At 45.4% G+C, this 23,421-nt stretch overlaps 1 protein-coding gene across 2 annotated transcripts in view; it reads left to right on the top strand.

Moving 5' to 3' along the window:
* The first annotated feature begins 19,682 nt into the window (after nt 1-19,682).
* The window catches only part of GLCE (glucuronic acid epimerase), a 112,102-nt gene continuing 108,363 nt past the window's right edge, over nt 19,683-23,421 (top strand). The window contains exon 1 of one of the 2 annotated variants that reach the window (XM_078079154.1): nt 19,683-19,901. The gene's annotated coding sequence lies outside the window, so the exon portion shown is untranslated. The remainder of the gene's footprint in view (nt 19,902-23,421) is intronic. The other variant, XM_078079155.1, reaches the window with a different exon arrangement.

Genomic DNA, 23,421 nt, shown 5'->3' with positions numbered 1-23,421 from the left:
GATCCAGACACTGGTTCCTATCTATCCCTTTATTTCTCTCCCCTCAGTTTTCTCATCTATATAATGGGAGACTAAGGAAACTCTGTGCTAGCAGCTATGCTGGGGACCTATACAATTTGCATTTCATTTCTTTGTCACCACTACCTGCACAGCAGGCCACATCCCCATTTCAAAGGAGAGAAAACTGAGGCCAGAGAAGTTAATTTACCAAGGCTCATCTGGTTAGTGAATGACAGTATTTCCTCACCCCCTGTTCTCCCTTGTTGAGTAACTATGCAAACCAGATAATTTGCTAATGAATGAAAAGCCGCCTTACAAAGTATAAAGCCCTCTGTAAATATAAGGGAGTATTGTTAAAATACTGAGACCCCTTGCTTGCTCTCTCCCCTTCTCCTTTTCTGTCGCCTCCCTAAAGAGTAAGCAGCTGCCTTTGGTCCAGACCTATCAAAGAAATGTCACAAAACCATTTTTCAAAATGTCAAATGCCTGTGCGCTTTAGCCCAAAATAATTAAGCCCTTTTATTTTCACCGAGTCACAATGCAGAACCCTGGGAGCTTCCAGAATGTGCCCTTTCTCCGCCATCCTGAACTAATGGAAATCAAGGCTGAAGGCTGAGCTTGCAGGGATGCCCACGAGAGCCCTTTGGTGTCACAGAGGCCAGGCCTGACTTTGGCGGGTCTCCAGCAGTGACCACAGAGTGCTAAATAATAACAAGGTTGAATTATTGATCCGGGGGCCAGTGACTCATGATGGCATAGCCCACTTCTGGCAGAGCGCCAGCGTCCCAAGGTCCCAAGGTCCAAGGGGACCGCATGCCGGAGGCAGGTCTCTAGACCACCATCCCCACTTCATCCCCCCGGAATCATCCCACCACTCTACCTCGTGCACAGCACGCAGAGCAAGAGCATAGCGCCTGGAGGGGCGACTAACATTTCACTGACATTATTGGGTGTTTACGCTGAGCTAGATATTTGTGCATACACTTTCCCATTTCATCTCCACAGCAACGCTCACTGTCTCTGTTTTTCCTAATAAAGAAATTGAGACTCACGCTTCGGGTTACACACTTGGCAGGGGCTAGAGCCAGAATGAAAGCCCAGGTCTGACTTATTTCTAGTATACCATGTGGACTTTCTCTTAGAATTCCTCTTCCCTGACAATTAGTTTTAAAGCCCAATCTAAGAAGTTTAGGGGGTGCCTGGAGCGGTCTGGGGGAACAATGGACACTCAGCATGGTGTTTAAGACCCTCCATGATCTGGTTCCATTCTAGCTGCTTCCTGGTGCAGACACAGTGCTTTCCATCATTAGAATCACCTGGAAGCTTTAAAAGACAGATTCTGGGATCCCATCCCTAGTTTACTGTAATCATAATATTTGGTGCTGGGACCCAGGAATCTGTTTCTAAGCCTCCCAGGTGATGATGATGATCAGTTGGTTTGGAAACCATTGTCTTATACAAACCCTCCCTTTAGTCCCTTTCTCAATTACCACCTGTAATCCCATTTCTGTGATGTGGCTCAACATCACAGACTTCACTTAGATGGGCTCTTCTCTGTTTCCGCCCATCATTCCTTTAACTCAGCTCACCTTCTGTCACCTCTCTGAGGACCTTGACCACCAGTTTCTAGGAATGGCCCACTGACCTGTATCCCATGAATACCTTTGACCCTCAACTGTTACATACGTTAGTTAAGATGTACGTTTTAAAACTGTAACAGTGACGCAAAATAAGATTTTTGCCTCATTTAACACTCAGAAATATACATCTGCCTTTCTTAACAGTGCAAGAATAATTGGTCCTGTGTTGGCCCCAGGGCACCAGGGACACAGGCTACAGCTATCTTTGTACTCATCCCTAGAATAGTGTCTTCTTTCAAGTGCGTCCAAGACGGCTCATCACCATGCCTCTATTCCAACCAGTGGGCAAAGGGAAAAATTAGTTAAAGGAGAGCAATGACCTAGGGGTTGCACAGAACGATTCTGATCATGTCCCATTGTCTCAAACTCAATCACATGGCCACACTTAGCTGCAACAAAGCTTAAGACATTGAACTTTACTCTGTCACTATATATCCAGTTAAAACTGGTAGTTCTATTAATGGCATGAGTGAAGAGGGGGAATAGATATTGGGGGACAACCCAGCAGGTTTGTAATTTTCCCTTTGCTTCTGTGTTCCCAGCTGGACTGTAAGCTCTAGGAGAACTGGACCTCTGACTTACACCTGTTTGTGATCCTTCCAGGTGCCTAACATATGGCACTATGTGAGTGCCTCTGGTTGGCGAGATAGACTGGCGGATTGACAAAGTGCTGGGATGTAAGTCGTATTTTTATTTGAGTCTTTGCTCTCCATGTTTTAGGGAAAGTTTCTTAACCTCTCTGCTTCATGGGATCATAAAATTTAGTTGGAAGGCATTTTAGATATTATCTAGTCCAACCTTCTCGTTTTCAAGATGAGGAAGCTAAAAACCAACCAAAAAGAGTAGTGACTTGTGCAGGACACAAAGCATTAGACAGAGAAGAGCCAGAGCTCAGATCTCCTGCCCACCAACCCAGACACAGTATTACGGTATCTCGTATCCAGGAAATGGGTCCAAGGGACAAGGGACCTCTATGCCGTCTTCCAACTCAGAAACTCTGATGCACCTACCTGGTCACATTCCTACCCCTCAATCAAATTCTAACTATAAACCTGGCCTTGACTGGGCCGCTGCCCCCTGCTGAATTTTGCTGTGTGCATCAGAAGCCTAGGTGGTCATTCAAGAGGCAGAAACGTTCAGAGTTTGGGGGTTCCAAGGCCATCTATGAAGCTGAACAAGTTGGTGGAAAGCAAGGGAGAGAGACTTGGATGACCTACTACCTGGTCACAAGCAGCCAATTTCCCTGAGAGTTTCTTCTGAAAGGACCCTGCTCTAGGTGCCTGCGAATAGCTGCCCTCGGGGACTTTGGAATCCAGGTCACACACAGTTAAATAGCAGTGGAGGGGGGTGTATGCAAAATGGAACAGAAGAAATGTCACCAAGCAAACTGGCCATAATAATAATAAGAGCTTCCATTTACTGCTCAGCTGCAGTGTGTGCCCCCTCTGTGATAGGTATTTATTTTATAGGCTTGATCTCATTAAATTCTCACGACAAGCTTCTGGGATTACTGAAGGTCATAGAGCTGATAAGTGGTGATTAATTGTCGGAGGAGTGGTGTGAAGACAATAAATTATGGGGCAGTTCAGGAGAGAAGCCTGGGGATAGAGTGGTCCAGGAGCGCTGGGTGGGGGAGGAGAGAGTTCAGCTAGACCCTGAGGGTGGGTGGGGTGCGTGGAGGGGGAGACAAAGGGGAACGTGAGTGCAGGTGGCAAAGGCAATGTTCACACAGGGAACACCGAGTGAACAGATTTGCAGGAAAGCTGTGGGAGTAAGTAAACACAAGGACAAATAACCAAATTAGGAATTAGGGAACTGGGGCCTAGTGGGAGTGGATGATGCACCCAATGAACCATCCTTGGAGGAGGGATTAAACAACCAGGCTGAGGCCCTGGAGCTCACACATGGCCCACTGCAAAAGAAACGAGAATGTGAAGTGACCAAACACGAGACAGGCAGTTTGTGTCCAGGGCCTTGTGAAAAAGTATATATCTTTTCATCCAGGAATCTCACTTCTAGAGAAAATTTCGGAGACGGCGTGAAAGCCGGAAACAACCAGATGTTTAATAATAAGGGACTCGTTGAATGCATTACGGTATCGACATAGGACTAAATATTATGTTGCTTCTACAAAACGTACTTTTGAAGAATGATATCACGTAATGTCAAGTAAAGAAGCAGAATGCAAAGCAATAGTATGGAAGTTCTTAATTTTAAATTTTATCTATTCATATGACATAAAATCAAGTATGTGAGCACACGTGTGTGCGTGTGTGTGTGCACACGCATGTGTGTGTACACATACTCGCACAGGAAAAAACACTGGAAGGAAAGACACCCAGCATATCTACCATGATTATCACTGCAGTGTGGGGTGGGGTGATTTAATTTTTTCTTTAGACTTTTCTGTATTTACCAGGTTTTATTCAGTGCATATGCACTTTTATAGTAATAAAAATGCTCATTTTTAATCTTTTTGAAACTTAAAATCCCCACAGTCTGCCATGAAACACCATAATAAACATCTTGCTTTGCCTTTAGAGATAATTCACTATCTCATCCCCGAGTATGCAGACACTAATACTCCAAGCAAATGATTGTTCAGTGATTACCGCATCCATAGATTTTTTTTGAAGGTTCATTTAAACCTGATACTCCTGGGTCCCCATGGAAAGCTCCCAGCTCTGTGGATCAGAAAGACTAAAGTCTCCCATTAATGTTCTCTGTAGCCATTTAGACAAATCGTCTTCCCCAGAGCCATAAATCCTAAATGAACGACACCCTTATTTCAGGGGACAAGCACCAAAGCCTCTTTCAAACTCAGTGATTTATGAATCTGTGGCTTTCAGAATGTCAGGGGTCCTTCATCAATACCCACAGGGCCTTTCCAGGTAGAGGAACGGATCACATCAGATGGAAAGACATTACTGTATTCAGGTCAATAGTTTTCACCTTTATCCTTCCTGCTTGGTTTGGTTTGGGGGTTTATTAATTTTTTTCCCTTCCATTGAAATAGTTGAGGTATTAGCTGAGTATGAGAGGCAGTGCATTAAATGTAACTTGATCACAATCCCAGCTTGCCTTTGCCCTCCCTGCTTTAGGCGCAACGTAAAGGTTAATAACGGAGAGAGGCCCCCCACACACACACTTGACTACAGTGCGGCACCGTTTCACCAAGCGACAATTAGGAGCTCTCCGTGAATGCCAATGATGGGTGATCAAACAGAGCTTCACCCAAACCAGGCGGACCTCTGCATTAGCTCAGCTCTCCATTCATCACTGAGCTGACAGCCTGCAGAGCTCGATGTGGAGCATGCAGCTCGGTCTTTCTGTTTCACCCAACGAAATGATCTATGCTCCTAGGACTGAGTGGGAGAGGAGCAGGGGAGGGAATGAGGGAAATGAAATAGGCTTGTCTTTGGCATGCTTGGGCAACAGCTCAAAGTGTCTGCTTGAGACTTGAAAAGAAATATCGCACAATGATCTCGCTTGTCCCTGCTTGCAAACTTTCTGGCTCTCAGACAAGGATGGTCCTACCTTAAATAGTTCTCTTTTTGGAGGCAGCATGACAAATTGGAGCAAGCACATAGCTAGCTGTGTGATTTTGGACAAGTCAGTCTGGGTCTGTGTTTTTTTCATCCATAAGAATAATGGGTTGGATGAACACGGTGGTTTTCAAACTGGGTTCCTCAAGGTCTTACTGTGTCCTGGTGGTGCCACAGAACCTGCAAGAGTGGGGATGGGTGGGTTAGCGAATGCCAGGCACAGTCATTTCATGTAAGCTTACTGAATTTTATCCACAGGCTACTTAAAAATGTGCAGAGAATGATCTACGTACTAATCTAATTTGATCTTCACAACTTTGTGAGGTAGTCAGGGTAGATACTACTTTCTATTCCAGTGACTGTTGAGACATAACAAACCATCCCAAAACTCGATAACATAAGACAACCATTGTATTACGTTCAGGAATTCTTTGGGTGAGGATTTCAGACAGGCTCACTGAGAAGTGTTTTTCTCTGTTCCATAATGGTCTGGGACCTCAGCTGGGAAGACTTAAAGGCTGGGGGTATCTCAATGGCTAAGGGTTAGACTCAGCTGGATGTGTCTTCACTCACGTCTGTCTGTTGACCGAGCACCTATACATGGTCTTTCTCGGTGGTTTTTGTCACATGGGCTAGTTTAAGCTTCCTCACACAATGGCAGTTGAGTTCGAAGAGCTGGTGTCCCAAGAACAAGGCAGAATTGCACAGTGGTTAAGTTAATCTAGACTCACAAAGTCTTGCTTCCGCTGTGCTCTACTGGTTGAGGCAGTCCCCAAGTTTCAACCACGATCAAGGAAGAAGACAAGATGGGATAGAAAGGGCAATACTGGGGCGCCTGGGTAGCTCAGTCGGTTAAGCATCTGACTCTTGATTTCAGCTCAGGTCATGAGCTCAGGTCATGAGATCGAGCCCCCAGCAGGCTCCTCCCCTTGCTCTCTCTTGCTCATGCATGCTCTCTTTCTCTTTCTCAAATAAATAAATAAATAAAAATTTTTTAAGGGGCTATAATATAGTGGCTATCTTTGGAAAATACAGTCTGCTGAGCCTTCTTCATTTGAAAGATGAAGAGACCAAGAATTGGTATGCATCTCCGAAGGGCAGACCTTATTGAACCAATTCCTTCAGATTTGCAGTCCTTCCAATTTACCATGCTGCTTTTGGCTCAGGGTTTTATCTTTCTGAATTAGCTGGTCATTCATTTAGTGAATAGACTGATTCAAATATGAATCCTCATCTTAGTGGTGTGTGACCAGCCCAGGAGAACAGAATCTTTTAGTGGATGAAAATTTGGTCTCGTCTGTTGTCAGAAAATTGCAATGGAAAATGTATATAAATCCCATTAAAGTTAAGGTAAAAGGCTAGGCTCCAGTCCAGCAGCCAAAGCATAATCAGTACTTAGTAAATGATTGTTTTGTTGTGTTTTAATGAATCAACATTTCATTCTAAATCCTTTCCAAAGTCAAGGCCATAGAAATATTTCTTTTAGGTGGCTTTGATGCTTTGATTGTTCCTACTTGGGAGTTCACTTTTCTCTTTATCCATTCTCACAACACCTAAGTGTATTCACTTCCAATTTACCAACGAGAAAAATGAGGTCTGAGAGACCAAGAGAGAGCCAAGGAGACAGGGTGGAGCCTGAGAAAAGAATCAGATGGTGGGGGACGTTGCAAAATAGAAAATTTTTTGTTGATCCAGCAGCCAGCTATTGGGAAGTGACAAAGCCTGGTCCTATGTTGGACACAGAATCCAGAGACAAGTCCATGATGGTCCCTGCCGTTGAGAGCTTCAAAGCCCAAAGGAGAAGCTGTCTAAAACAACCAGCACTGAAATGAGCCTGAACAAATTGCTAATGGAACACGGAGGAAGCAGCAACAGGAACTGCCTGGTAGACTGGAAGGCTACACAGGGGAGAAAACATGTAACCTGACTTTGGTGGGAGAGGCAAGAGTTGTCCAGGCAGAGATTGCGGGGTGGGAACAGTTCCAAGCATGGGGGATACACATAGGAGCACAGAGACATAACAGGACATGATGTGTCTTGAAAAAAGTAGGCATCTGGGGGACAGGTGTGAAAGATGGCCAGACAAGCAGGGAAGGGGGCTAGAGAAGTAACTTGAGGTCACATTGTAAAGGAGTACCGGTAGCATCCCTTGCTACCCACCTTCCTGTGAGCTTCTCCTTCCTCATGGTCCCACCTTATCCCCAGTTCTGAGACCATGCTCTCTGCCTCTCCACAATTAAAATCTGCTCTGGGAAGTGCCTGCTATCAGTCATATACACTGTAGTGTAAACGAGATTATCTGTAGCTTAAAAACCAGTGTGTTCTTTCTTGGACAGTTTTTTTTTTTTTTTTTAAGATTTTATTTACTTATTTGACAGAGAGAGACACAGCAAGAGAGGGAACACAAGCAGGGGGAGTGGGAGAGGGAGAAGCAGGCTTCCCACTGAGCAGGGAGCCCGATGTGGGGCTCGATCCCAGGACCCTGGGATCATGACCTGAGCCGAAGGCAGACACTTAACCACTGAGCCACCCAGGCACCCCGAGAGTTTTTTTTTTATTAGAAATTTTATTTCAGCATATAAAACAGAAGGTTATTATATCTCTCTAGGCTGTTGTGGAGATCCTTCCTATCGCCAATGATATCCTGGCCCACAGTGAGAGTCTTATGGGGAAACATCTACCACTCTTCACCAGAATTAGAATCCTGGGCTGAACTAAACATTTGCCCAACTCAATGTGCCTGTACTGTCCCTGGTCCCTTTGAGCTCCCTTGGTATCTGGGTGAGAGCTTAATTATCCTAAGAGCTACCAACCATTTGTCCCAATAAAATACAGTATGCCCCATAATGATCAATCTGCAGAACTCTTACCCTTCACATATGACAAGCCAAACTCTTAGGCATGGGGCAGAATGTAAATGTTAACAATCTCATAGCTCATTGCCTATAAAAACTCTTTTATGGTGTCTAAGTAACAGGCGATTGTCCAGTGCCTGCAGCTAGAGTGGTAATTCCACCTCTTACCAGCTAAATGAGATGAGTGCTAATTCTCTCTGTGAGAGCATGTAGGTTACAGAGATGTTCAGGGAAAGCCAGGTTTTACCGACGGGCTGACACCATTCATTCACAGAGCTGCCAGGGAGGAATGACCATGTTTCCTTGGGTGATGGGTCTCCTTGCCTTGTTGATTGGTGATGGGGATCAGGTCCTGCTTGACCTGCTGTCTCATCGGTGCCCCTTCTCATCTCCCACGTGTTGTCATCCTTGAAGTCTATCTGGCCTGGTATTAGCAGGCAGCTGACTGATCATTAAGCTCCATTCTTGCTGCTTTTTCTCAGATTACTCTTCTAACCTCTTCTTCCCACCGTCTCTCACTGCCTGACCCCACAGATGGTCTCACTCTTTTCTCACTCCCTGAGCTCTGGTTTCCTGATCTCCCACGGTACTGATTGCCTTTTCTCCATGTTCTGCAGTCCTCTGACTGGTTGCCAAGGCCACTCTGTGTCTTTCACTAAGGACAGCTCTACCCCATCCCTCCCCAAATAGTTTTACCCCAGAAGACTGCCACTGAGTCACCCTTGCTGGGGATACTGTTTCTGGGCCAGGGCAGAGCTTCTCGCCTGTTCTCCTTGTCCAAGCCTCTGCCTTGTGCTGTGGTCCTAGTCAGGTCTATGTTTTATCCTTGCTCGAACCCCTGCCCTGACCAATTCCTTTTGAAATGTTCCACTTCATTCCTTCGGAATGATGGCCCCATCTTGCCCTCCCTATGCTAACTGTGCCCCGGAGGCTGGAGTCCAGGGGGAGCCCTAGTCTTTGGATCCCAAGACCTCCTCTTGTTATGCTCAGCGAATGTCGGGCTATGGCTGCTAATATCACCTTGAAGACCCTGATCTGGAATCGGACCCTTTTCCTGTCCATCTTATTTCTGGTCACTGCACTTTGTTCCCTGCATAAACCTCCTGCTGCCGTCTGTTGCTGGGTCTGCCCAGAAACCTGCCATATCTCATCAGTCAATGCCAGGGTGGGCCAACGTGACAAACAATCCCCAATCTCAGTCGCTTAACACATAAAAGGTTTATTTCTCACTCACATCAATTCAAGTGTTGACAGTCTACTGCTCGGTGATTCGGGACCACCCCTCCCATCCAGTGTCCCTCTATCTTCTCAGCCCTTCGGAATCCTTAACTGGTTCCTCTGGATCCAGCTGGCCAGTAAATGGAAGGAGGTGGAGATAGCAAAGGATATCTCAGGAGATGTTAGGACCTGGCCAAGAGAGGGTGTTCATTGCTTCTGCCCTTATACTGGCTAGAACGAGCTCCTGGTTGTACCTAGAAAAGGACATCCTCCTGGGTGCCAGAAGGAAATGGAATCGTTTGGTGTATAAGTAGTGTTGTCTCAGCTACACAGTGGGGACATCAGTTTCCTAAGGGCGGTCTCCTCCCGATCCAGCCCACCTCGCCTGCTCCAGTTTATCATTCTGTCCAAAGCCTAGAAAGGATTGAACTCCTAAGAAGACATCTCAGAGGTGACAGAAAATGAGGACCAGGGCTTTTGCTTTCCCACTCCCTGAGCAGAAGGTGGATCCCAGCAGGGGAGTCCCTCTACAGAGGACCTCAGGCCCTATATCATCCCACAAATTGGGCTCTTTCTGACAAGTGTCAGCCTTTCATTTCTTCCAGGAAATATTCTCTTTCCCCTCCTGGGGACTTGTTCAGAGAAGAGATACTCAAGTGATAGGTGTTTCACAAATATCTAGATGGAGGAAAAAAAATGGTATGAAGAATAATTTAGACAAAACAATGTAGATTGCCATGGAAACAATCTTTAGAACACACTGGGGAGAAGGAATCATTGTTAACATGGTTCATTTTTGCAGAGATATCCAATCACGAAATTCAGTTCTGGACCTTTGTAATGGAAAAACAGCTATTTTGAGTTGCTGCCTAGGCATTTTACAGTATGACAACCCTGCTCACACCCAGAGTCTGGATATTTAGATAACCTGAGCTTAGGATTCCTCCCCCAAGGTTCCTTGGCAGATCCCTGCCCTTTCTGCTTTGCTCTTCCTGAGGCACCTTTTAAAATAGGGGCACCTACCTGGGTGGCTCAATCAGTTGAGCATCTGACTCTTGATAATTCGGCTCAGGTCATGATCTCAGGGTTGTGAGATCAAGCACCACATCGGGCTCCGAGCTCAGCTGGGAGTCCAGAGAGGATTCTCTCTCTCCCTCCGCCTCTGCCCCTGCCCCTGCTCTCTCTCTCTCAAAATCAATAAAATCTTTAAAAATTTTTAAAAAAAATAATAAAATAAAATAACCACTTAAGAGCTGAGCCTGTGAAAAGTTAGTGACCTTTGACCCAACTACCTTATATGTAATAGGTGCTTGCTACTCTGCTCTCTTAGTTCCTGCTCACTCTTGACCTGGGACCCAGGACTGCCCTTCCCCTGGCTTATTGCCCACCCCGACCCCTGGTTCTGGGATCTGGATGTAATAAATCTTGTGACTCTGCTTCCTTCATGTAGGTGTATCAAAACTGCACCTTTGATCAAAATGATCCCATAGGTTTCACTTCCCCAGAGTGGGAGCTTGGATGCTGAAGGAGCTACCTGCTGACTCCATGCGGGTGGCTGGTGCCCCTTCATTCGGCGGGTCATAGCTGCATAGCTTTAATTTAATATCCTAGCTCCCTGCTTCCCAACATAATCCTTTAATGGCACTACCTTCAAGATGCCGGGTTGTTATAAGCACAGAGCACATGCTGGTTTGCAGGGAGCCTTTTCTTACCCATCTAATAATCTTTAGTGAAGATAATGCTTTAATTAAGGTAACTTACTGTTTCCCTGTTGGTTAATTTGAAATCAGTGAAAGGTCAAGTTACCATTAACACAGTGCATTTACTAGGCTATTCCAGAAGGATTTTTATTCTGACAGCAGAGGCTTATAAGAATATGGCAAAAATGCGTATTTAGTTGAAATATGAACAATGAAAATCAGAGGCTTATCTTTTCTATTGCACAAAAAGGAGAAAAGAAACCATCTTCAATTACTGGAAAACAGTTTTTCTCTGACTTTTGTGCCCCATCATATGTGAAAAAGTCTATAGGTGTGGATAATTCTTGGTCAGTAATAATGATTCAACATCAAATACTTAAACAAAGCCTCTAGGGGTTACGAACGAACAGGTGCTAATAAAGAAATGTCAGAAGAGGGCCATGGCTTTTGCAAGGGAGGCCTCAGAGACGTCAGGTCACCACAGTGCAGGTGCTGGGCTTCCACCTGGCAGGTGTGGAAATGTGGTGTCTGCCAAGGTTATCTGCTTGCTTCTCCCGCGGGGCTCTGTCCCTGCCCATTCCCCAGGCTCCCGGGCTTCCCGGGGAAAAGCTGGATGTCCTCCTCATCGGAAGGCAAAGCCATGGTCCAAGTTTGTGGTCCAGGGAACCAGCTGGATCACAAGCCACGCTTCATGCATGCTTCTGGACTTCTGGAGAATGGATTTGTGCTCTTTTGTCTCCTTTCCTAACCCCTCGTGTTCCCAATGCATGACTTGTGCGGCCTCAGGGAGAGAAGAGCCAATCTGCTTGCCTGAAATAGATACCAAGCCTTGATAGAATTATGAGATTTCTTTCTTCCTTTCTTTCATTTCTTCCTACAAACATGTGTGGAGCACGTACTATGTACTAGGCACTCTCTCTGGTGCCTCCAGTGTTTCTTTGTGTAACCCTCTCCCCTCTCAGTGTGACTTTTCTGCTTTCCGATTTTCTTCCTCCTGTCCTCTACCTCTCTTTGACCTCAAAACCTATTCTCCGGGAAGTTCAGCTATCAGCTGTGTGTACTTTAGAGCAAACGTTAAGTGGCTGTGCTTCTCCTCCTGGAGGAATTAGCATTTGACATTTGATCTTTCATTGTTGTAGCAAATGGTTCCCTGTTCATGAAATTTTCAACATCAGTTTGCAAGCAGGGGAGATATTTGCAAAATAGAGAACCTTCGCAAAACCTTAGAGTCCCACCATCTGGTGACCACCCACTTGGAATATGCATGAGATTGGCCCTTTCCCTGGCTCCTTTTTGTGATCAAATCAGAGACCCGGAATTGACTGATCTCAGAAAAACATGCTAACATTGCTCTTCGGATAAAACTCCAAATCCTTTTCACAGCACGTAAGACCCTGCCGGCTGTAGCCTCCTACTTAACCCTTTAGACTCTTTCTACACCTTGCAGGAAAGCCACATTGGAATTTCGTCAGATGTTTGGTAAAAATACCATTTCACCTTAGCATGCTTCCACTTGAAGTGTTCTACTTGTCAGCCCCTTCCGTCATGCTAACTCTTCCTCCTGTCCCAGGTCTCATTTTAAATGTTGCTTCTTCCGGGAAGCCTTCCCTGACTTCTAGGAACCTAATTAGACTGGGATTAGGTTCCCTGATACAGGATCTCACAACACCCAATAATTGTCATAGCACCTATCACGATCGTCTTTAGTTGTTTCATGGAAGTATACCTCGTTGACTAGTCTTCACAGCTGTCTTATCTATTATTCTGCACCAAGCATCGGGCAGAGTGCTGGGCTCATAGTAAATATCTGTGGAATGTGACCAAACGTAAGTATTCTGTCTGTAAGTCAAGCCTTCATCAAGAGTTCCCTTACTATTTAGTAAAAAACAAAAAAACAACAACAAAAAAACACTGATTAGTTCTGCCCTGCTGGGTGGTCACTTACTGTTGAGGTCATCTCATCTCTGGCAGACTCATACCTGGGCTTTGCTCACTGCAGTCCAACCTGTGAGATCCTACTGGATTAATCTTCCCCAAACACTGGTTCGACCAGATCACTCTTCAGCTAAAAGCCTCTGATGTGGAGTTGGCTACAGAATAAAGCTCAGACTCGGCCTGGCCTTGAAGCCTGTCTGTAATCTGATTCTGACCTATATTTCTGTGTTCGCTTGCTTTGTAAAGCGAATTGTTTGTTCCAGCACACATTTTTACTCACTGACTCTAAGCTTTTGTTTATAGTATTTGCTCTGTCCAGAAGCTCCCCCTCCTAGTCTGTTATCAAACTTCTATCCACCCTGAGAGTAGAGCTCATATCCCATTTTCTGTGTATAGTAGTCCTAGTCACCTGTATTAGAAGTCTCAGTTGCAAATAGTGAGGCAGATCCCAAACTGGTTTAAGTAAAAAAAAAAAAAATTATTAGTTCATGTCATCCATAAGTCCATGATAGACTTTAAGTATGATTTTAGGTAAAATATCATTAGTAATCTTTGTCTTTCCTGATTCTGCTGATTCTTCTTTTCTTTTCTTTTTTTTCAAGAAGGTTCCATGCCCAGTGTGGAGCCCAATGTGGGGCTTGAACTCACAACCCTGAGATCAAGACCTGAACTGAGACCAAGAGTTGGACGCTTAAGTGACTGGGTCACCCAGGTGCCGCTCTGCGGATTGTTCTAATCTGTTGATTTCACTCTGAGTTAGGTGGATTTAGGTGGACACTAAGGTTCATGTGGTAGCCCCAGAAACTCAAGGCTTACATCCTACCAGCTTAACAACCTCAGAGAAAACAAACTTATCTTTCTTAAAAGTTCTAACAGAAGTCCCAGGGAAGGGTGGGTCACATGCCCATCTGAGCCAACTGCTATGGTTCTCTGAATAAACCAGGTCTGGGTCATGTGTCCACTCCTGGGACCCATGGATAGGGTCAGCCTCACAGACCTGCATGCACGGAGAGTGACAACTGGGTGGCTCCCCAAAGGAAAATTGAGATACGGTTACCAGAAGAAGGAGGAATGGGTGCCAGGCAGGCAAAAGACAGCCTAAATCCATTCTACCCCTCCAAATTCGAGTGGTCTCTCCTGGCTCAAAATTTCTGTTGCTCTTCTAGTCTACCTTCTTCATGTATTTATTTCCCCATGGTCACTAGATGGTTGCCACAGTCCCAGACACCACAACCTAATGCTTGAACTTCAAGCAGAAGGAAGAAGGGAGCAGGTGGAGAGAGAACTTTTCCAGAGAAAGGAAAGCTTCCTTAGAGGCCATCCAAGAAATTTGGATCACTTGGCAAGGAGGCAGGGAAAATGAATATCTGGCAAAGGGGAACGGAATGGCTGAGTTGGGTTTGTTCCTGGGGCTGAGCACACGGCTGAGCAAAAGCAGGGTTTTGTTAGAAGGAAGGAAGGGAGAGGTCCTTGCGGTTGGCTGGGTCACCAAGAGTGGCTGCCTAGGATACTTTTTTATCAACTTATCTGCTAGTGATTGGGAACTTACCGCATGCAAGGCACTGTATATTTCTGATTCTTATCTAGTCCATATGACTTCTCTTTTTAATGGCAAGAACTGTGGCTTATACTTTGTATCTTTACATTGCCTTGCACTTAGTAGCTGTTCAATAAGTACTGGCCCATTTTTAAAATTTGATGGTGAGGGGTGAGAGAAGGGTGTAGAATTCAGTCTTTCTAGGATCTTATATAAAGACTTCATTTTTGCCCTCGCTGCTAAAGGAAATGGAAGATCACCACATCTGCGTTATAGTCATTTGAATCATGGAGATGCAAATGAATCTCAAATATATCTTCTTGGCTGTAAGTTCTCTCTCAGTCAACTTGCAAATTACTTTACTCTTTGTATGTATGGCCCATCTATATAGTTCTTACATATGTAAAATGAATTTAGACAGGCAGTATAGGTAATTTGGCTAACTGGTCTCCTTTTTCAATGGCTTTTCCGCATTTTTTATTTAATAGGGAAATTGCTCTCCCACTGAATCTTAATTCACAATGGTAAGACTTCAGAAACACAGTTTTTTATTCAGAGAGAATTTCAATCTTCTTGCTGTCAAACACACTCTGCCCTCACATGGGCACTTAATGGTGTCAGGATGTCAATTTAATTTTGACAGGGCCCCTACCGATGGAATGTTCAACTTCTCATATTTAGTTAATATGGATGGGCAAGAGGATGTTTGAGGGTTTTTTCCCTCTCTGTTTTCATGGAAACATGTACTTTCCCATAAGATTGGATGACAGTAGTATGTGTGAAACACTGGAGGTTTTTTTGAGTGAAAAGTTTCCCTACTGTTCAAGACCTACTATTAACTGCCTCCAAATGGCACACAGTTGTTGTTATCTCTAATTGCTGTGATGCTCTAAATAGTCTGAAGGCACTGGGATCTTTGTTCCCACCAAGAAATGGTTTCTTCCACTTTCCTTTGGAGCCGCACCACTTGAACTGTAGATGTAGCAAGTATGGTTACAGACTCAGTGTTCCTTGCCCGTTAGGTGACGTTAGTGCCCGATGATTGGCAGGATGTGAGTGTTTAGATTTTTGTCCAGGAGTAGAAGACCAAACTACTCTAACACTCTTGTATTAGCTATTTATTGCTGCACAACAAATGATGTCAAAAATGAACTGGCTTAAAACAAGAGAAGTGTCTTATCTCACACAGCTTCTGTATGGAATCTGGGAGAGGCATAGCTAGGTGGTTCTGGCTGAGAGTCTCTCATGAGGTTATGTCAAGGTGTTGGCTGGGGTTGCAGGCTGAACTGGGACTAGGGTTTCCAAAATGGCTCACTCACATAGCTATTGGCTGGAGGCCTAGTTTTCTTGCCATGTGGGCCTCTGCTTGAATGTCCTTATGGCATGGCAGCTGGTTTCCTCCAGAGTGAGTGATTAATGAGAAAGACCACAGAGGAAGCTGCAGCATCCCTTACAACCTAGTCTCAGGAGTCATCCACTGTCACTTCTGCCATAGTCTCTGTTAGAAGTGAATCAATAGGTCTAGCCCATACTCAGGGGGAGCGGAATTAAGCTCCCCCTCTTGAAGGGGTGTGTATCAAAGAATTTGTAGACATATTTTAAAAGCACTACAACTTTCTTGATTTTCTGCCTTTGTGACTGGATATCTGCAGAAAAACAAACCAAACTCAGAGGTTTAGTACATGGTCAGCAAATGGACAGATGAATACTGCTCCTTCATTCTTGGGGTAATTTATACAGAATTGTAGCCTTCCAACCTAACCAGATAGGTGCTCCCCCAAAAGCTGCACAGGGATGAAATGGAAGTTGGGTCTGAGACAGCCAGATTTCTTCTTCTAGCCTCTCAAACAATGCTGTCTTCTATGCCCCTCATGAATATGCAGTGGCCAGGAGGTAGCTTTTCCCAGGGCGTGCCCAGAGAGTGGGACCCCAGTAAGGATGGATTCGGAACAGGAATGGGAGTGTTTGGTTGTGCTCCCCTGGACTGATAGGTCAGATACAGGCGGCAGATGGCAAAGAGCTCAGAGAGAAGCTAGCTGGTTGTGTTCTACTGCTGGTTGGCAAAGACCAGCCACAGATGGTAAGAGTGAAGCTGTCAGCAGACTCCAGTCCTGGGATCAAGCGAGTGCCAACGCTCTGCTGAAATCACCCGCCGTACCACCAAGAGATGCAAGGATTCATGGGCGGAATTCTCCACTTGGATCTCGAAAACAGAGACCATGGTGGTTCTGGCTCCTTGGCAGCCCTGACTGCACGATGTGAGGAAGGGAGCACTTGGGACCAGATGGAGACATTGGGAGACAGAGCGTGACTGTCAGGCCACAGAGTGAAGCATCGTGCCACAGAGACAGATGGTGAGAGGGGTGCCCCTGTCTGCAGTGGCTTTAGTGCCTTTTCAGTACTCATCCTGCCTGTGTACCCTTCACATAGGGCCTCTTCAAGAGCTTCTACTTCCAAAGCACTTTAATTTAGAAGTCGAATGTAAGTGTTCCAAGCTGTAGTCCAGGCTAAGAGTGCTTCGTAGCTTTTGTCTTTTCTCACATTTAGAGAAACCCAGGTTTCTGATACACTGATTGATAAGGGAATCATACAATGGTATAGTGTATGAAATTATGCATTAGAGAGAAGATGCCCCATAGCGACAGAGTCAAGAAGAGTTTTCTTTCCAGAATATTCCTGCCATTAAGATACCAGTGCAAGAGGAGAGGGTGTAGGAAACATAGAAAACACACAGATTTATACTTCAAGATACAGATCTACTATATATGCCATTAGCCTCCTAAAGAAATTCAGTGGTTCTGCTGGTACCACCTTTAGGCACGGGTGGGAGGGGCCTGCCTTTAAGGGGCTCTGTTCTGGCCCTTCTCCAGCTGCATTCCTACATACTGAGCAGGAGGCCATCAAGCCAAAGGAATGTGTCCATCTGGAGCCGATTTCACCTCTTCAGACCTCGCTCCAGGTATGCAGAAGCCAGAATTCTCTGCCCAAATGGCTGTGAGCCCACTTCCAGGGCCTGTGTGGGCTTCTCCCCAGATCTTCTGATATGTACTCCTGGACCTGTGGAGTGGCCAAGAAATGACAGTTTTGTAGAGGGAAAAGTGGACATGTGGGCTGGAGTGCCTAGGGAGTATGGGGCTTAACTGGCTGTGGGAAGTGAAGTGGGGAAGGATGCTCTGTGTGGAAACCAGCTCTCCCTGTTCTAGCAAGGAACTCTGAGAAATCCCAGAATTCTAAGTTCAAACCTGGTCTTCCAAGTTGTATTGAAAGTATATTTTCAAGGTAAAAGGATACACACACACACACACACACACACACACACACAGATATATTAAATTTCACAGTTTGTTAGTTTGTTTTATAACTTTTACATATTTATACATTTAACTATGGGCTTCTACACGTAGCCTTTTTGTGGACCTTACAAATGTCAGGGTTGGTTCTGGCTCCCCATTTAATACAGAACCAAGTTGAATCAGCTTGGCTTGGTTTGGAAGGCCTTTTAATATTGAGTCCTCTCTAATCTTACCTCCCACTGCTGTTCTGCAGGAATCTTCCATCAACCAAACTGGTCGACCCATAGCCAGGCTTGGCCCATGTCCTTTCCTCTGTGCTCGCTTGGTTCACACTATTTTTCTCTGAAAGGCCTCCATTTCTGTCCTGCATTTGTATGGGCCACGCTATTGTTTTAAGACTCAGCCTTATAGTCACATGTCACATTCCACGGGCCTCTTCTAACAGCTCTTGTCTGAGCCACTTATTGGCATTCAAAGTGTGCATAGAACTATGTGTGGTCATTTTTCTTATTATGGACAAGATATGGCTATAAGATAAGGAAACATCAATACATAATCATTTTTGGACCAGGAAAGGGGACCTCCCCCTTCCCCCCCCCCCCAAATCAGAGGAGTAGCTAAGGAACGAGAAGAATGTAGTTAGGCAGTCACCAAAGGAGGAGATGGCCAGCATTGTCGAAAGCTGCAGAGAGGTCACTGGGAAAGATGTCCAAAAATAGAATATTTGCCCATTAGGAAAGAGGTCTTTTGTGACCATTGAGAGAAGAGCAGACTGTGTGGGTGAAAGCAACATTGTGGTGGGAAAAATGAGATGAGAAAGTGGAGACAGCAAACATACTTTAATGTCTCTCAAGAAAATGTGATTCTGAGAAGAGATAGAGTAGCTTTAGAGGGTGGAAGATGTAGGGTGGTTTTGTTCTGTTCAAAGGTTGGAGGAGACTGAGTGTGTTTGTAGGAGAAAAGAGCCAGATTAGAGGGAAAATTGATAATGGGGAAAGAAAGGATAGATGATTCAACAAAATCCGGGAATGGCTGAGATCCAGTGCACAGGTGCAGGGGTTAACCTTGATGAGGAGAAAGGGCGCTTCTTGCTGTGGGTAAGGGAGGGAGGGCGGGAAGATGAATGAAGGCTACAGGATAGGCATAATAATAGAGTGATTGGGCTTACTGGTGAAGAGATTGGCTGTCATTGTAGAGAAAAGGCTAAGAAAGCCCGAATTTTCCGGGGGGCGGGTCCAGATTTCAAATATTCAAATATCACAATCTTCATTCATTCCTTTCACATTTATTCAGTGCCCTGCGTGTACCAGACACTGGGGTCTATCTACAGTGATGCGACTTTTCATGCAATTTTGGAATTTGTTATACTGGGACTCAAGTGAGATTTACTTTTTACTCTTCTAGAAGGCTTTAAGTAGAAATAAATGCACGAATCAGAAGAGAGTCCCTTGTCAGACCAGCTGTCCCGACTTGGGGTTTGGAAAACACGGGCATCTCAACAATGGCGCCCTGTTTGAGGCTGAGAGGGAAGAGAGGCGAGATGGGGGGAAGGTTTACACCCGGGTAACCCCAGGAGGGTGCGCCTTCAACCAGGAAGGTGCGAACCTTCTGTGCACTTCGGGCCGCGCTGTAACCAAGGGTAACGGCGCCTCAGCCTACACCAGTGTGAAGACCCGCTTCTTCCCTGAACCAGGTGTGTCTACGGAGGCTGACCAGAACCCGACAGACACAAGCCCAGCCTCCCCACCCGAGACACCTCGCCGCGATCCGCCACCGCCTCTGACTATTTAAGGTCACTGCTACTTCTGCCCCTAGTTAATTGTGAGGGGCGGGGGAGGGGAGAAGCGGTGGGCGGGACGAATCACCCTTTCTATTTTACAACTGGTCGCAATGGGCTCCGAGTCCCGCCTCCTGCGCAGCCGCCGACAGGCTCTCCGGGCTGTCACTCGAGCCTCCGCGGCCGCCCCTCGCCGTGGCTGGGATCTCGCGGGAAGAGCGGCGGGCACGACTGTAGCTCGGTCTCCCGGCTGCGCGCGAAGCGGGAGGGCTCTCTTCACACAAGCGCTTCCTCGCGGAGAGGTTAGAGCTGCCGCAGTCGCAGGCCTGGGCCGCCCCTTCCCTGCCGCCGCCTTCTTTTCCTCAGGGCTCCTCGGTCCGCTCGCCCTCCGGCGCTCCCAGGTAAGTAAGCCTAGAGCGCGTCCCGGCTGCGGACCGGTCGGGGAGCCGGGACTCGGAGCAGCCGGGGCGGGCTGGCTCCCGACGGGGGCGGCTCCGCGGGCTGCGCGGCGCTGCCTGGTGGGCGCGAGGCTTGGTGGGGCTCGGGAGTGCGGGGGGCAGGAGGCGGTGGGGTGGGACCCGAGTGCGGGCGCCCAGGGGCGGTGTGGCGGGTGCCGGGGCTCCTGAGGCGAGGGGGCGGTTTACTGGGGCTCTTCCAGCTTGGCGTGGGGGTGGGTGGTGGCGCACAGGGTCCCACTTCAGGGTCAAGGGAGATTTGTCAGGGTCCTGGGGTTCCTCGAGGAGACGTAGCGGGGTTCCGGAACAAGGGGTCCTCTTACCGTGGTCGCAGGCTCTTTGGGGGCAGAGAATTCAGCTTAGCAGGTCCTGAATCTCTGAAGGGGCAGATCATTGGGGTGTTGGGGGTCCTTTGAGCGGGAGTGTTTCGCATCCCTGGGTGACAAAGCAGCGTATTAGGGTTCGGGGAAGGGGGCTCTGTTTATCCGGGTCTCCGGGCGAGAGGGCGATGTGTCTGCGCCCTGCAGGGGCCGGGCCGCCTTGGTGGGCTGCTGGGGGCGGAAGGGTGTTCGGCGGAGACCGGCGTCTTTACTGGGGTTTCTGCTTTGCCCAGAGGGGGGCGGTAACTTGGCATGGTCTCCAGTCTTTAAGGGGGCGACAGGGCGAGTTGGCGGGTCTCCGGCAGATCTCGAATGGAGGGCGCGGCTCAGCAGGCACTACTGGGTCGGCTCGGGGCAGGAGGGGGCTCTAGGGGCATCCGGAGCCAGCCCAGTAGACAGTCTGTGGCTGGTCAGCATCCTGGAACAGGTCTCTTTCTACGTGAGATTTATTCGGTGCTCAGTGGGAGCGTTGATCCGCGTTGTTTCTTAGTTGGAGAAATCTTGGGGTTGTTCTGCAGTTTTCTTTTCCCTGCTCCGGGATCCCTGTGGGGGCTTGCTGGTCTCGCTGCTCTGGGATCGAGAGAGTGGCAGCACCTTAGGTGGGTATATAGACTCTAGGTTCTTTGGGAGGCGAGTGTCCTGAGGTTAAGCGTGCCAGCCGCTGAAGATAGGGAAGGCTGTGTGGTTTTGGCTTCGCTTTCCTAGGTAGTCTGCTTTGCTGATCCTGCATTATTAGATCTGTCCTGAAGTCTTGCCTGAGTGTTGGGCAGAGTGAAGTAGTGATGGGAGGTGTGTTCGGGCTTCTCTCTGTCCTTTGAAAAACGTTCGTGGAGAGGGATAACGTGAACTTCAGTCTCCAAATAATGTATCGGAATTTGAAGTCCCAAAGCTAGAGCTCTGCAGAAGCGTCATTTGAGACCTGTAAGGATGACTAGCAGCTCTTTTAGAGAATCCTGCTAAACAGTTTTTTTGTAAAGGTTGAGTTAGTCTTGACTCTAATGCAGAGTTCTTGGTAACTAGCCCAGACTTTGGTGAAATTTAAATAAAATGACCCGTGTGTATGGTTTTTAAAAAGATGTATGGCTTGGGAAGTCTGCATAGATAGCTACTTCATCAGAGAGGCCTGTAAATGAAGTCTGATGTGGCAGGCAGTGGAGCCCATATTAACAGTAATTCTGTCATTTTGGGTAAACACACATTTGACTATGCCAAAGCAAAGAATTTTGCCTGCCTTAGTCTTTTTCTTAGTAACAGTTTTTTAAGATTGAGATTTCTTTTGATCTTAGAACCAGAAAGATTAGGGTTAATGTACTTAATCCTTGAGTATTGCAATCATTAAAAAAAAATGCAAGGGGATCCTACATAGCAATATTTAACCCATTGAGGAGCTTAAGTTTTTTATTTTTTTTTGTTTTTGACTGATTGACTTTCAAATTGATCAAAATTTCAAAATTGATCAATTGAGCAGATATTTGGTTAGAACTACAGCCAAAAAACCCTAAACAGACCTTTGTTTTCCTCACTATTTTTGAAAGACAAATGATAAATTAAGCAAATTTCGGTAACTTTTTAAAAAAGCAGCTTTCATGATTTCTAAGTAAACATACTGATCAGTCAACAAATATTTTATTATCTGGTAGGTGTCACAGCACTGGAGGTACAGTGATTCCAGCTCACATGTAACCTATATCGAGAGAAAGCAAATAAAATAAATACATAAAATAATTGAGATGCTGATAATGAAGAAACAGGGTACTTGGGGTTCAGCTCACTTTTTTTTTTTTATAAACCCTGAATAATAATATAATTGATGTCTGTTGTGATAACTGGAAACCAAATCAGGTAATGATCTACCTTCTGAATTATTAAAGATTAAATTATGATCAGTACAGTTTGGGTGTTAAATATATATTGACTCTGAGGATTAGCACCTTTTGTTATATAAGCATTAAAAAGTCTGTAAGGATACACATCAAACTTACGAGTACTTGGGGGATTCTTTAAGAGAGGGTTGTAGAGGCATGGAAGAGCGCTATTAATTTTATGCTTTTATATTATTTGAATCTATTTCCGTGAGTGGACGTAAGTGCAAATTAGAGAAGTTTAAAAATTAAAACATTTTGGTCACTATGCAAATTTGTGAAATGTACAGTATTTATAAGGCATTTTGTCAGTGTTGCCACTTCCACTGTGTGTACTAATGAAGGAAAAAATGTATTTCAAGAATCTAATATTATAGGGGGTGGGGAGCACAACAGAATAAGAATATTGAGACCTAAGTAAAATGTTAAAACATGTTAAAGATGTTGGATGTTTAATTATATAAAGATAAATTAATCTAAGGCCTTTCCTTTTTCAAATTTAATTATTTCCAAGTTTGAGAAGGGAAGTTTTTCAACTCCTTAGACAAGAACACCTTTTGTCTCTGTGTTGGGGGTGGAGGTGTTCTTATTGATACACAGATTTCAGGAAGAGATTTCTTTTTGTCAGATGTATGGATACATCTACTAGATTTGTTTTTCTTCTGAGGCATATGAAACATAAAAATAATTTTATGGTTCATTATTACTATAATTTAGTTTTACTATTTATATTTCATTATTACTATAATGAAAATGGTACTACCAGAGTGTGTTTTGGATTATCATTCAAAATTCTAGAATTATAAACATGATGTACTACAGCAATTTCTAGAAAGGAAATCATAAGACATGGATTCCAGTCTTCACTGTCCTACTGACATATGGCCTTGGGTAATTTCTTAGACTCTTAGGGCCTCAGTTTCCATATATATAAAATTAAAGAGAAGTCCCTGTCAGTAATCAGTGTAAGCTCCGATTCCAAGGATTCTATTGCATTTTGATGTTGCATGTCAGCGTATTATGTCTACAAAAAGGGATAGATGTCTGAAGAGTAGCTGGTTCTCAGGATACAACTAGTTCCATGTAATTTTCACTTATGATACCTAATTTTAGAAACCTCTTCCTTTTTAGGATATATAGGAAATATTTAATTCCACAATATACATTCATGAAGATAAACGATTTTCTTTTGATGATTTAACTTTATTTGCTTTAAGCATTATT

The sequence above is a fragment of the Halichoerus grypus genome, chromosome 8 (genome assembly GCF_964656455.1).
Source record: "Halichoerus grypus chromosome 8, mHalGry1.hap1.1, whole genome shotgun sequence".
NCBI lineage: Eukaryota > Metazoa > Chordata > Mammalia > Carnivora > Phocidae > Halichoerus > Halichoerus grypus.
The sequence above is the reverse complement of the archived record's forward strand: the minus strand, read 5'-3'. Positions and strand labels throughout refer to the sequence as shown.